The sequence below is a fragment of the Tachysurus fulvidraco genome, chromosome 6 (genome assembly GCF_022655615.1).
Source record: "Tachysurus fulvidraco isolate hzauxx_2018 chromosome 6, HZAU_PFXX_2.0, whole genome shotgun sequence".
In the NCBI taxonomy this organism is placed as follows: Eukaryota; Metazoa; Chordata; class Actinopteri; order Siluriformes; family Bagridae; genus Tachysurus; species Tachysurus fulvidraco.
The window spans coordinates 611,429-623,693 of record NC_062523.1 but is presented as its reverse complement, the minus strand read 5'-3'; the positions used below and the strand labels follow the sequence as shown (position 1 = coordinate 623,693).

The 12,265-nt window shown below is 44.3% G+C and overlaps 3 non-coding genes across 3 annotated transcripts; all 3 read left to right on the top strand.

Moving 5' to 3' along the window:
• Positions 1-1,773: 1,773 nt before the first annotated feature.
• Positions 1,774-1,847, top strand: trnat-ugu. Its single transcript has one exon. It is a non-coding gene; the product is annotated as a tRNA-Thr (tRNA).
• A 575-nt stretch (positions 1,848-2,422) lies between these two features.
• On the top strand, positions 2,423-2,511 carry trnar-ucu. The gene is given in 2 exon segments: positions 2,423-2,459; positions 2,476-2,511. It is a non-coding gene; the product is annotated as a tRNA-Arg (tRNA).
• A 244-nt stretch (positions 2,512-2,755) lies between these two features.
• Positions 2,756-2,829, top strand: trnat-agu. The gene has a single exon. It is a non-coding gene; the product is annotated as a tRNA-Thr (tRNA).
• The last annotated feature ends 9,436 nt before the right edge of the window (positions 2,830-12,265 follow it).

Here is a 12,265-nt window from a genome sequence, read left to right as displayed (position 1 = left end):
ATGTCCAGTTTTTAGAAGATTCAATTCAAGTTTATTTGTATAGCGCTTTTTACAATAGACATTGTCTCAAAGCAGCTTTACAGAACATAAACATAGAGCAGAAGGTAAACATAATTAATGATAAAGGAAATAACAAATAATAAAAGTAAAAGAATTAACAGAATAAAAAAATTCAAGATTATTAATAGATATATATAGTTCACACTGTGTATGTATTTATTCCCCTATGAGCAAGTCTGAGGTGACTCAGGCAGCAGTGGCAAGGAAAAACTGCCTTAAATTGGTAAAGGAAGAAACCTTGAGAGGAACTGGACTCAAGGGGGAACCCATCCTCATATGGGTGACACTGGGGGTGTGATTGTAATATACAGTCAGTTAAATGTTGTATTGGTGTGAGGTTCAAGGACTTCAGATCTCCTTAGTGTCACAGAGTCTAACTGGAGATGTCTCAAGATTCTTAGAGTCGGCCTCGACTCAGTGGACGTCCAAAGGCTTCGTCGCACAGAGGACGTTGGGAGCTGGTACAGTGTCTGGATGCCTCGGGATGGGTACAAAGAGAGAAGCAGTGGAAAGGGATTAACATATCTGCTGTTCATAAAAATGTGCTGGTCTGATGTACTGGTGCATGATATTATGGGATGTATTATGTGTACGCCTGACTAAAGAGATGAGTTTTTAATCTACATTTAAACTGGGAAAGTGTGTCTGAGCCCCGAACACTATCAGGTAGACTATTCCAAAGTTTGGGATCTAAATAAGAAAACGCTCTACCACCTTTAGTAGACTTAGATATTCTGGGAACTAGCAGAAGTCCTGAGTTTTGTGATCTCAGAGAGCGTGAAGGATTGTAACGTGTTAGAAGACTAGTTAGATACATGGGAGCTAAACCATTAAGAGACTTGTATTTAAGTAGCAGCAGTTTGTAATCAGTTCTAAACTTAACAGGTAGCCAGTGTAGAGATGATAACATTGGGGTTATATGGTCATACTTTCTTGTCCTAGTGAGAACTCTGGCAGCTGCATTTTGGACTAACTGTAACCTATTTATTAAAGATGCAGGACAACCACCTAGTAATGCATTACAATAGTCGAAACAATAAGCAAGCAATCTAAATCAATCAACAGATGCCTCTGAAGAAAACATTCCAAAGAGTTACAAGCAGGTAAGTCGGCCTCGGCTCAGTGGACGTCCAAGATCGGTGGACGTAGGTAGATCACGTAGGACGTAGGTAGATCGGGCATATCCAAACTGCTAAAGGCACCCACCTCACAGTCATGCCGGCCTCAGAATCCCACAATCCCTTTGAAACGTTGTGTGGCTTTATGTTTTACCGCATGGGGAATTAGCTCAAATGGTAGAGCGCTCGCTTCGCATGTGAGAGGTAGCGGGATCGATGCCCGCATTCTCCAAAGTGGCGATTCTCTGTCTCCGTGTGCCTTGGAGAACCTGCCTACTGATTTTACCACTTGATATTAAAAATAGTTATACCACTATACATGACATTTGAGAAGTGAACCGCCAGAGTCATGTCACTGCAGAACTCTTGGAAAACAGCCCGTACGGGACTCGAACCCGCGACCTTGGCGTTATTAGCACTACGCTCTAACCAACAATTTTTCGGAAGTGGGAGAAACAAGCTACAATGCCCATGTAGAAAGATATACAATAACATCCCCTGGTAAAAGCAAACATTTGTTATCATCAGGTCTGAAAGTCCATGCACTAACCAGTTGAGCCCAACAGCCTTGACATGAACAGGGGTGTAGACCTGTGGCGCTGTGGCTTAGTTGGTTAAAGTGCCTGTCTTGTAAACAGGTGATCCTGGGTTCAAATCCGAGCAGTGCCCGGTGTTGAGAATAAAATTCGAAGGTCGAATCCCATCAGAGTCTCTTTTTTTATTTGCTCTGATCTAGGTTTGTGCTTAATAATATCTCAAGAATTCAAACGAGTTTGCAGCCGATGGGAGGAGAAGCATTCAGACACAAACATGCATGCCTCTGCAGGATGATTAGATCTGTAAAAGTCTTTCTGTACAGAGTGTGCACTCGTCAAAACGTCAAGCAGATGTTCTTGCACACAGACTGAGGAGACGAAGTTTTACAACAGTGGCACTGTGGCTTAGTTGGTTCAAATCCCAGCAGTGCCTGCTTTGCTGGTGGTGTATATGCAGTACTCACTTTCTTACAATCTGAGATGGAATGCCACTCCAACAGGATGGCTTCTAAGCCACACTGAAGAGTAAATTCTCTTGCAGTGATGAGAAAAATAGAACTTGAGTGTGCAAGCTCTCATTACTGCAAGAGACACTATGGCTAGTAAATTAGCCATAGAAAAACAGCTGTCTAATGATCGGTGGTGTGTTTTACCATCCATGAATTTGGATGAAGCTGAGAAGACGTATCAAGACCCAAGCCAGCATCAGGCTCTGTGGCGCAATGGATAGCGCATTGGACTTCTAGGATGTTGTGCGAGCTATTCAAAGGTTGTGGGTTCGAATCCCATCAGAGTCATTTGGTTTAACTTGTGGCTTATTTGCTCTAGGTTTAAGATCTATGTTTGTGCTTAATAATATCCCTAGAATTCAAACGAGTTTGCAGCCGATAGGAGGAGAAGCGTTCAGACACAAACATGCATGCCTCTGCAGGACGATGATCTGAGTGCACTCATCAAATGGTCAAGCAGATGTTCTAACTTGCATATGTCTTATGGCAGCAGTAAAGCTTGCACACACTTAGACAGAGGACACAGAGTGGTGGCACTGTGGCTTAGATGGTTACAGTGCCTGTCTAGTAAACAGGAGATCCTGGGTTCAAATCCCAGCAGTGCCTGCTTTGCTGGTAGAGTAAACTGAGCAATCAAAGAGCCACAGCTTCACAAGCCGTCCTGTTGGAGTGGTGCCATGAACCCTATGCAAAAAAACAGGCTAGAAAATTTTATTAGACAGATGTTTTAAATACATTTACATTAACAGCATTTGGTAGAAGCCCTTATCCAGAGCGACGTACATAAGTGCTTAAATCTCTAGTATTGAATACATTAATACTGGCTCACTAGGTTACATAATTAAGATACCATGCGTTTAAAACATTTGTTCAAAGTTACAATGAAAAAGTGTCAAAGGTTTGTTTTTTTTAATGCAAAAGATAGGGAAAGACGTATTAGTTGAAGTGTTTCCTGAATAAGTAGGTCTTCAATTGCCGCTTGAAAATAGCCAGTGACTCAGCTGTCCGGACCTCTAGGGGATGTTCATTCCACCACCTCGGTGCCAGAACAGAGAAGAGTCTTGTAGTAAACTTGCTGTGTTATAACTCTCTGCAGCCCAACACTAGACTGGGTTGTAACACTGTTCACATTAAAATACATGTGTCTGGGATCTTGTACTGAATTAATCTTTAAGTGAATATTGTTAGTATCAGTTTTTTGCCAGACCTCACACACAACATCCAGTACAAACAACACCCAGTACACACAACATCCAGTACAAACAACACCCAGTATACACAACACCGAGTATACACAACACCACAACACCCAGTACAAACAACACCCAGTACACACAACATCCAGTACAAACAACACCCAGTATGATGGCGTCGCGTGCACACGCAGCGGCTTCTCTCTCTCCCGGGAAAACGATGTTTTCGTGTTTTTCACCTCGTGATTCGCGGTGTTTTTGGACGTCTACAACGCGTCCACCTGTTCTTAAGCGCGCATACAGCCGTGAGTTTCTGCTCGATGTCGCAAGAACCACATTTTTGGAATTAAACTCCGTGCACGCAGAAGAGCTGCGGGACCTCGGTCTACTCCGGAGGCCTACGCCATCGCCGACCCCCACTACTACATCTCGCCCGCAGCCGAAGCGCCACAAGAGTCGTGAGAGGAAGCAGAAGAGGGGTAAGCGCGGAGGTATCCGGGCCAGGCTAAAGGCTAACCCACACAAGCCAGCTATCCCTACCATCGTACTGGCTAACGTACGCTCTTTAGACAATAAAATGGATTACATCCGACTACTGCGCTCGGCTCGTAGATCTGTAAGAGACTGTTGTGTCTTTGTGTTCACGGAAACGTGGCTTAGCAACAGCGTTCCGGATGACGCTATTCAGCTCGATCAGCTAACATGCTATCGAGCGGACCGAGCTCTCGCCGCGGGAGGAAAAACTCGCGGCGGCGGGCTTTGTGTTTACATCAATGATGCGTGGTGCCGCAATACTGTTGTGGTCTGCAAACACTGCTCACCCCTGGTGGAGTTTATGAGTATTAAGTGCCGCCCATTCTATCTGCCAAGGGAATACACAGCCATTCTGCTCGTTGCAGTATACATTCCCCCAAACTCCAACAACAGCATCAGGAGCGATGCACTACATGAACTGTACCAGCACATCAGTGAGCAGCAGACAGCACACCCTGATGCTTTTCTCATCATAGCTGGGGATTTCAATCATGCAGACTTAAAGAGTGTGTTCCCAAAAATACACCAACATATTAACTTTCCAACACGAGGTAATAACATTTTGGACTTTTTTTACACCACTCAGGAAGGAGCCTACAAAGCCCTCCCCCTCCCCCACCTTGGCGCATCAGACCACATTACTGTCATGCTAATGCCTGCATACAGACCACTCATTAAAGTCACCAAACCAGTTCAGAAACAAATTCAGGTGTGGCCTGAGGGGTCATCGGAGGCTCTTCAAGACTGCTTTGACACCACGGACTGGAATATGTTTAAGCAGGCTGCCACATACAATAACACCACAGACCTCCAAGAGTACACAGAAACTGTCACTGCCTACATCACCAAGTGCATTTTTGATGTAACAGTCACAAAGACCATTACTATCTGGGCCAATCAGAAGCCATGGATGACAGGAGAGGTCTACAGACTCCTGAAGACGTGGAATGCCGTCTTCAGAGCTGGAGATGAGGCGGGTCTGAGGACAGCCAGGGCCAACCTATCCCGTGGCATCAGAGAGGCTAAGAGGCAGTACTCCAGGAGGATAGCCCATAAATTCAGTGACAGCAGAGACACTCGGAGCCTGTGGCAGGGGATACAAACCATTTCAGACTACAAGCCTCCACCACAGACCTGTGATAGTAGCATCTCTCTGCTGAACGAGCTGAACACCTTCTTTGCTCGCTTTGAGAAGCAAAACAGCACCACTGCACAGAAAACTCCACCTCCTCCCGGTGACCAGGTAATGATGCTGACCCCGGATAGCGTGAGGAGATCCTTCAGCAGGATCAATGTACGCAAAGCTCCGGGTCCTGACAACATCCCTGGACGTGTACTGAGAGACTGTGCAGTGGAACTCACTGATGTCTTCACAGACATTTTTAACATCTCACTCAGTCAAGCTGTTGTCCCCACATGCTTCAAAGCTGCCACCATCATTCCAGTCCTGAAAAAGCCGTCTCCATCATGCTTCAATGATTACAGTTCCTGTTGCACTTACTTCTATCATCATGAAGTGCTTCGAATGGCTAGTCATGCACCATATCAAGTCTGCCCTACCCCCCTCTCTGGACCCCTTCCAGTTTGCATATCGGCCAAACCGCTCGACTGATGATGCCATCTCAACTGCCATGCATGCAACACTCACTTATGTGGACAAAAAGGACTCATACGTTAGAATGCTGTTCATAGACTTTAGTTCAGCATTCAACACGATCATCCCCCAACAGCCCAGTAATAAACTGCTTCAGCTTGGGCTCAGCACTTCACTGTGCAACTGGCTATTGGACTTTCTGACTGGAAGACCTCAGGCAGTACGGGTCGGCAGCAACACATCCAGCACCATCACACTGAACACTGGGGCCCCCCAAGGATGTGTGCTGAGCCCCCTTCTCTTCACCCCGCTGACCCATGACTGCACACCATCACACAACTCCAACCTCTTTATCAAGTTTGCGGATGACACGACTGTAGTGGGTCTCATTAGCAACAAAGATGAGACAAACTACAGGAACGAGGTGAGACGCCTGGCTGGGTGGTGTACTGACAACAATCTCTCTCTGAACGTGGAGAAGACGAAGGAGATTGTTGTTGACTTCAGGAGAACGCACACTCAGCATGCTCCTCTGTCCATCAATGGTGCCACTGTGGAGAGAGTGAATAGCACCAAGTTCTTGGGTGTGGTCATCACAGAGGACCTCTCCTGGACTGGAAACGCAGCAGCACTGGCCAAGAAATCACAGCAGCGTCTCTACTTCCTCCGCAAACTGAGAAGAGCCAGCGCCACGCCACCCATCATGCACACCTTCTACAGAGGCACCATTGAGAGCATACTATCGAGCTGCATCACTGTGTGGTACAGTGCTTGCAATGCATCCTGCCGGAAGACACTACAGTGAGACACATAGTGAGAGCAGCTGAGAGGATTATTGGTGTCTCTCTCCCCTCCCTCCAGGACATTTACACGACCCGTCTCACTCGAAAAGCCCTCTGCATTGCAGGTGATCCCACCCACCCATTACACAGCTTCTTCAGTCTGCTGCCATCAGGGAGGAGACTGCGGAGTCTCTGGGCCAGGACCGACAGATTGAAGGACAGCTTCATTCATCAGGCTATCAGGAAGCTGAACTCACTTTCAAACTTGCCTCCACTTCTCTTTTCTGCCACAGGCTCCACAGATCTATGAAGCCAACACTCCCCTTCAGATCCCACATCCCCAAGGACCTTCCACTCCCCCTCCCACTAACATAAGGAAACATGCACCAGTCACTTTGTGCAGCATTGGTCTGCCTATTCTCCACTGCATCTACATATGCTTTGCACTTTATTTAAATCTCATTGCTAATATTTTGCACCTTGGGACTGAGAGAAATACATTTTCGATTCTTTTTTGTGTATATACTGTACATGTGAAAGAGTTGACAATAAAGAAAAACTTGAACTTGAACAGTACACACAACATCCAGTACAAACAACAACCAGTACACACATAACACACAACACCCAGCACAAACAACAACCAGTACACACATGACACACAACACCCAGTACAAACAACAACCAGTACACACAACACCCAGTACACACAGTACAACTAAAATCAGTACAAACAACACACAGTACACCGGGTACACACAACACCTATAGGTGTTCAAACATTCATTTGTCCCATCACCTGTTAAACTTTAAAATACGAGGTGAACTTTTTAAATTCCTTTGTAAATTGGGTGAATTTGTTGTTTCTTTCTTTCTTTCTTTGTTTTTTTTTGGGGGGTGGGGGTGGGGGATATACTTGTATGCTGCAACAAAATTGCCTTCAGGTAATGAAATAAAGTTAAACTTGAACTGAACTTAGTTCAAACTACACCCAGTACACACAACACCTAGTACAAACAACACAATATGGTGACAATATGGTGCTATTTACATATTTTTGTATTAGTCCTAGAACATGCGACTGCGATAAGTTAATACAGGACAAAAATTGTGCAAAATCAACCTGCATGTATTGTGTTGGAAAGGCTTTGCGACCTTGTTTTGCTGCGGAGACCAAGCCTACAGTCCTTGGTGTCCCTTGAAAACGAGGACTAGGAGAGGGGATACCGAAAGCTTTGCTTGATGAAGCGGAAGCACAGTAAATGCTTCCCTGTGCATTAAGGCTCGTGGTGGTGGTGTGTGTTTACATCAACACAGAATGGTCCAAAAACTCTCTGCTTGTTTGTAGTTACTGCTCATCGCTAGTGGAGTGACTGTTAGATGCAGGCCATTTTATTTACCACGGGAATTCGCCACCATTTCCATTGTCGGAGTTTGCATTCCTCCCAGTGTTAATGCTAAAGTGGTTCTATGTAAACTCTATTGGGCTATTAGTGATCTACAGAATGTTCAACCTGATGGACTGTTTATCATCGCTGGAGATTTCATGCTTATCTAAGTCAGTGCTCCCTAATTTCCATCAGGATGTGCACTTTGCAAAGAGAGGGGAAAACATGCTGGATCTTGTTTTCACAAACATTCTGTTACGCCCTGTCTATGGGTGATGGCGAAACATGAACGAGAATGAGACACCAGGGGTAACTGAAAGAACAATATTTTACTAGGAAAACAAGTGTACAAAAGGGGGTATGTCTTCAGGAGCCGACAAGGCCAAAATAACAAACAAAACTGCTATTTATTGCAACCTTTAACTTCCCTACTAAACAAAAGAAAAAGAAAACACAAATCACTTCCCTATCTCCCTAAGAATAAACACAATCAAAAAAAAGGTACAAACAAAATGGCATCGGTCTCCCTACTTCCCCAGAAATCCCATATACCACTATATACAATTTAGCAAACAGGTCCAAACAAGGGCAATCCAGAATCAAAGTCAAAAGAACATGCAGGAGTCAGTATTAACAGGAAATGCTAAGAATATAAATACACAGAGCAATTTCACACAACTAGTTAGCAGAAAGCAAGTGATGACAGCAAATGAGCCAAAGAAGCTAAACAGGAAGTGGTGGTGGAGGCTTTTATAGGCCAGAGGGAGTCAGCTGACCAGCAGGGCGTGGCACCAGGTAAACCTCAGGAACCAGTCAGGGTTTATCCTGCACAGAAACACAAACACCTCCCCAAAAACAGAAAACAAATAGAAAAGGACGTAAAAATTCCCAGCGTGTATCATGTGGAGCCCCGCCCCCACATCAGCTACTCAGACCTCATCTGTGTTTTGCTAATTCCAGCATACAGAACACTCAGATGCTCTTAACTTCTCTTCAGGACTTCTTTGAGTGCACTGACTGGAACAACTTCAGGGAGGCTGCAACCAATGGTGACTCTGTGACCAGCTACATTGGCAAGTGCATTGATGAAGTGACCGTCTCCAAGACCATCACCACATGCTCCAACCAGAAGCCGTGAATGACTGCTAAAGTGTGTGCGCTGCTGAGGACTATAGACTTAGCTTTCAGAACAGCGGACAGGGCGGCCCTAGGAACAGCAAGGGCTAAACTGTCCTAAGCCATCAGAGAAGCAAAGCGTGCACATGCAATCCACAATAAGTTCCAGGACAGCAGAGAAACCCGGCACATGTGGCAGGCCATACAGGTGATCACAAACTACAAGACCGCTTCACCTACCTGTGATAGTGATGCCTCCATCCCAGATGTGCTGAATGATTTCTACGCTCGGTTTGAGGTGCAGAACAATGTAGCGGCAAGGAAGACCATCCCTCCCCCGACGACCAGGTACTCTGTCTATCCATGGCCGATGTGAGGAGAACACTGTGTTAAGTAAGAGTTAACCCATAGGAGTCTGCTGGACAAGACAACATTTCCGGCAAGGTGCTCAGGGAATGTGCAGAACAGCTGGCAGATGTCTTCGTTGACATCTTTAAACATTTCCCTGAGCAGCGCTGTTGTTCCTATGTGCCTCAAGACAACCACCATCGTACCCATTGCCAAAGAAGTCTACTGTGTCCTGCCTCAATGACTATTGACCTATTGCACTCACACCTATTGTAATGAAGAGCTTCGAGAAGCTCGTCATGAGGCACATCAAGACCTAGTTACCACCCTGACTGGACCCCCTACAGTTCTCGTATCATCCAAACCGCTACACAAAAGATGCCATTGCCACGGCCCTTCATTTAGCCCTCACCCACATGGACAGTAAAGACACTTATGTACCAATGCTGTTCAGCACCTGATTGAGAAGCTGAGCCTGCTGGGACTGAACACCTCCCTCTGCAACTGGATCCTGGACTACCTGACTAGGAGACCTCAGTCAGTCCGGAACAGCATCTCCAGCGCCACTGCACTGAACGCTGTAATGACATTTGTGTAATCTTTTGTGTAATATCTATTGTTTAATGTCTTTTGTGCATTGTCTTTTGTGTGATGTCTTGTATTTTTTGTCCTGCATGGACTTTTGTCTGCACTGTCTTTTGTCCTACACTGTCTTCTTGTCTTGTGTCTCACAGTGTGTACACCCGATTGTACAGATACACTTTATGTGTCTAGGACTAACTTACTAAGTCCTTATCTCTGTGTTGTTCTGTGTAGCTCCATGGACCTGGAGGAACGTTGTCTCATGTCACTGTGTACTGTGTCACATATACTGTATATGCATAAAATGACAATGAAAGCTTCTTGTACACAACACCCAGTACACACATGACACAACAACTAGTACACACATGAAACAACTCCTAGTACACACATGACACACAACATACATGGCACACAACACTCAGTACACACATGACAAATAAGACAAATTACACATGACCCACAACACAGTACACACGACACATAACACTAGTTACACACGACACACAACACACAACACCCAGTACACACATGATTCAATTCAATTCAAGTTTATTTGTACAGCGCTTTTTACATTATACATTGTCTCAAAGCAGCTTTACAGAACATAAACATATAACAAAAGGTTAATATAAAGAATAATATAAAGATTAATAGAATACAAAATTCAAGATTTAGAAATATTTAGTTCACAATGTGTATGTATTTATCCCCTATGAGCAAATCTGATGTGACTCAGGCAGCAGTGGCAAGGAAATCTCTCTTAGATGGTAAAGGAAGAAACCTTGAGAGGAGCCGGACTCAAAGGGGAACCTCATCCTCATCTGGGTGACACTGGGGGTGTGATTATATATATACAGTCCGATAAATGTTGTTGTGATGTAAAAGATCACATGGAGTTCACATCTCCATGTGGTCTAACCGGAGCTTGTAGGTCTCTAGATGTCTCAGGATTCTCAGAGAGTCAGCCTCATCTCAGTGGAGGTCCAAAATCTTCACTGCATGGAAGATGATCTGAGCTGGTACAATTTCTGGTTGCCTCGAGATGGGTAGGAAGAGAGAAGCAGTGGGGAGGGATTAATGTAGCTGCTGTTCATAGTATTTGCAAGTCTGATATAATAGTGCATGATATTATGGGATGTATTATGTGTATGTCTGACTAAAGAGATGAGTTTTTAATTTACATTTAAACTGGGAAAGTGTGTCTGAGCCCCGAACACTATCAGGAAGTCTATTCCAAAGTTTGGGAGCTAAATGAGAAAATGCTCTACCACCTTTAGTAGACTTAGATATTCTGGGAACTAGCAGAAGTCCTGAGTTTTGTGATCTCAGAGAGCGTGAAGGATTGTAACGTGTTAGAAGACTAGTTAGATACATGGGAGCTAAACCATTAAGAGCCTTGTACGTAAGTAGCAGCAGTTTGTAATCAGTTCTAAACTTAACAGGTAGCCAGTGTAGAGATGATAACATTGGGGTTATATGGTCATACTTTCTTGTCCTAGTGAGAACTCTGGCAGCTGCATTTTGGACTAACTGTAACCTATTTATTAAAGATGCAGGACAACCACCTAGTAATGCATTACAATAGTCCAGTCTAGAGGTCATGAAGGCATGAACTAGCGTCTCAGCATCAGATACAGACAGGATGTTTCTCAGCTTGGTGACATTTCTAAGGTGGAAGAAGGCTGTGTTTGTAATATGGTGATATGATTTTAAAGACAAGTTGCTGTCTAATAAACACCAGGCCTTACACTGTCCAGCTACTAGTAACAGGACATCCCTCTAAATGGGAGTTAAAGTGTGAGAGTTTCTGTGCACTGGTTTATGGAGCGATACGTAATATTTCTGTCTTATCAGAGTTTAACAACAGAAAATTACAGCTCATTAAATCTTTTATCTCTTTAACGCACTCAGTTAATTTGGACACTTTAGTCTGGTTTCATCTGGTTTTGATGAGATATATAACTGTGTGTTGTCAGCGTAGCAGTGGAAATTAATCCCATGCCTTCTAATAAAGTTCGCTACTGGAAGCATGTATATCGAAAAAAGTAGAGGTCCTAGAACTGATCCTCAAGGGACCCCATGATTAACTGGTAATAAACTGGAGGACTCACCATTTAATTCTACAAAATGGTATCGATCAGACAGGTAGGATCTAAACCTTAAAGCCTGTCCATAAATACCTGTGTAATTTCGCAAGTGAGCTAGGAGAATGTTGTGATCTATAGTGTCATTTGTGCAAGTGCAGTTTCTGTGCTATGATGGGGCCTGAAACCTGACCGATTTTTCTCCTGTAAGAAGGAGCTCAGTTGAACAGACACGACGGTTTCTAGTATTTTAGACATAAACAGAAGATGTGAAATAGGTCTGTAATTTAAAAGTGCATTTGGATCCAAATTATGTTTCTTAACGAGAGGCTTAATAACTTGAAAGATTTAGGGATGTAACCTAAAGATAACGAGGAGCTAATGATATTAAGAAGAGGCTCACCAGCTTTATGTAACA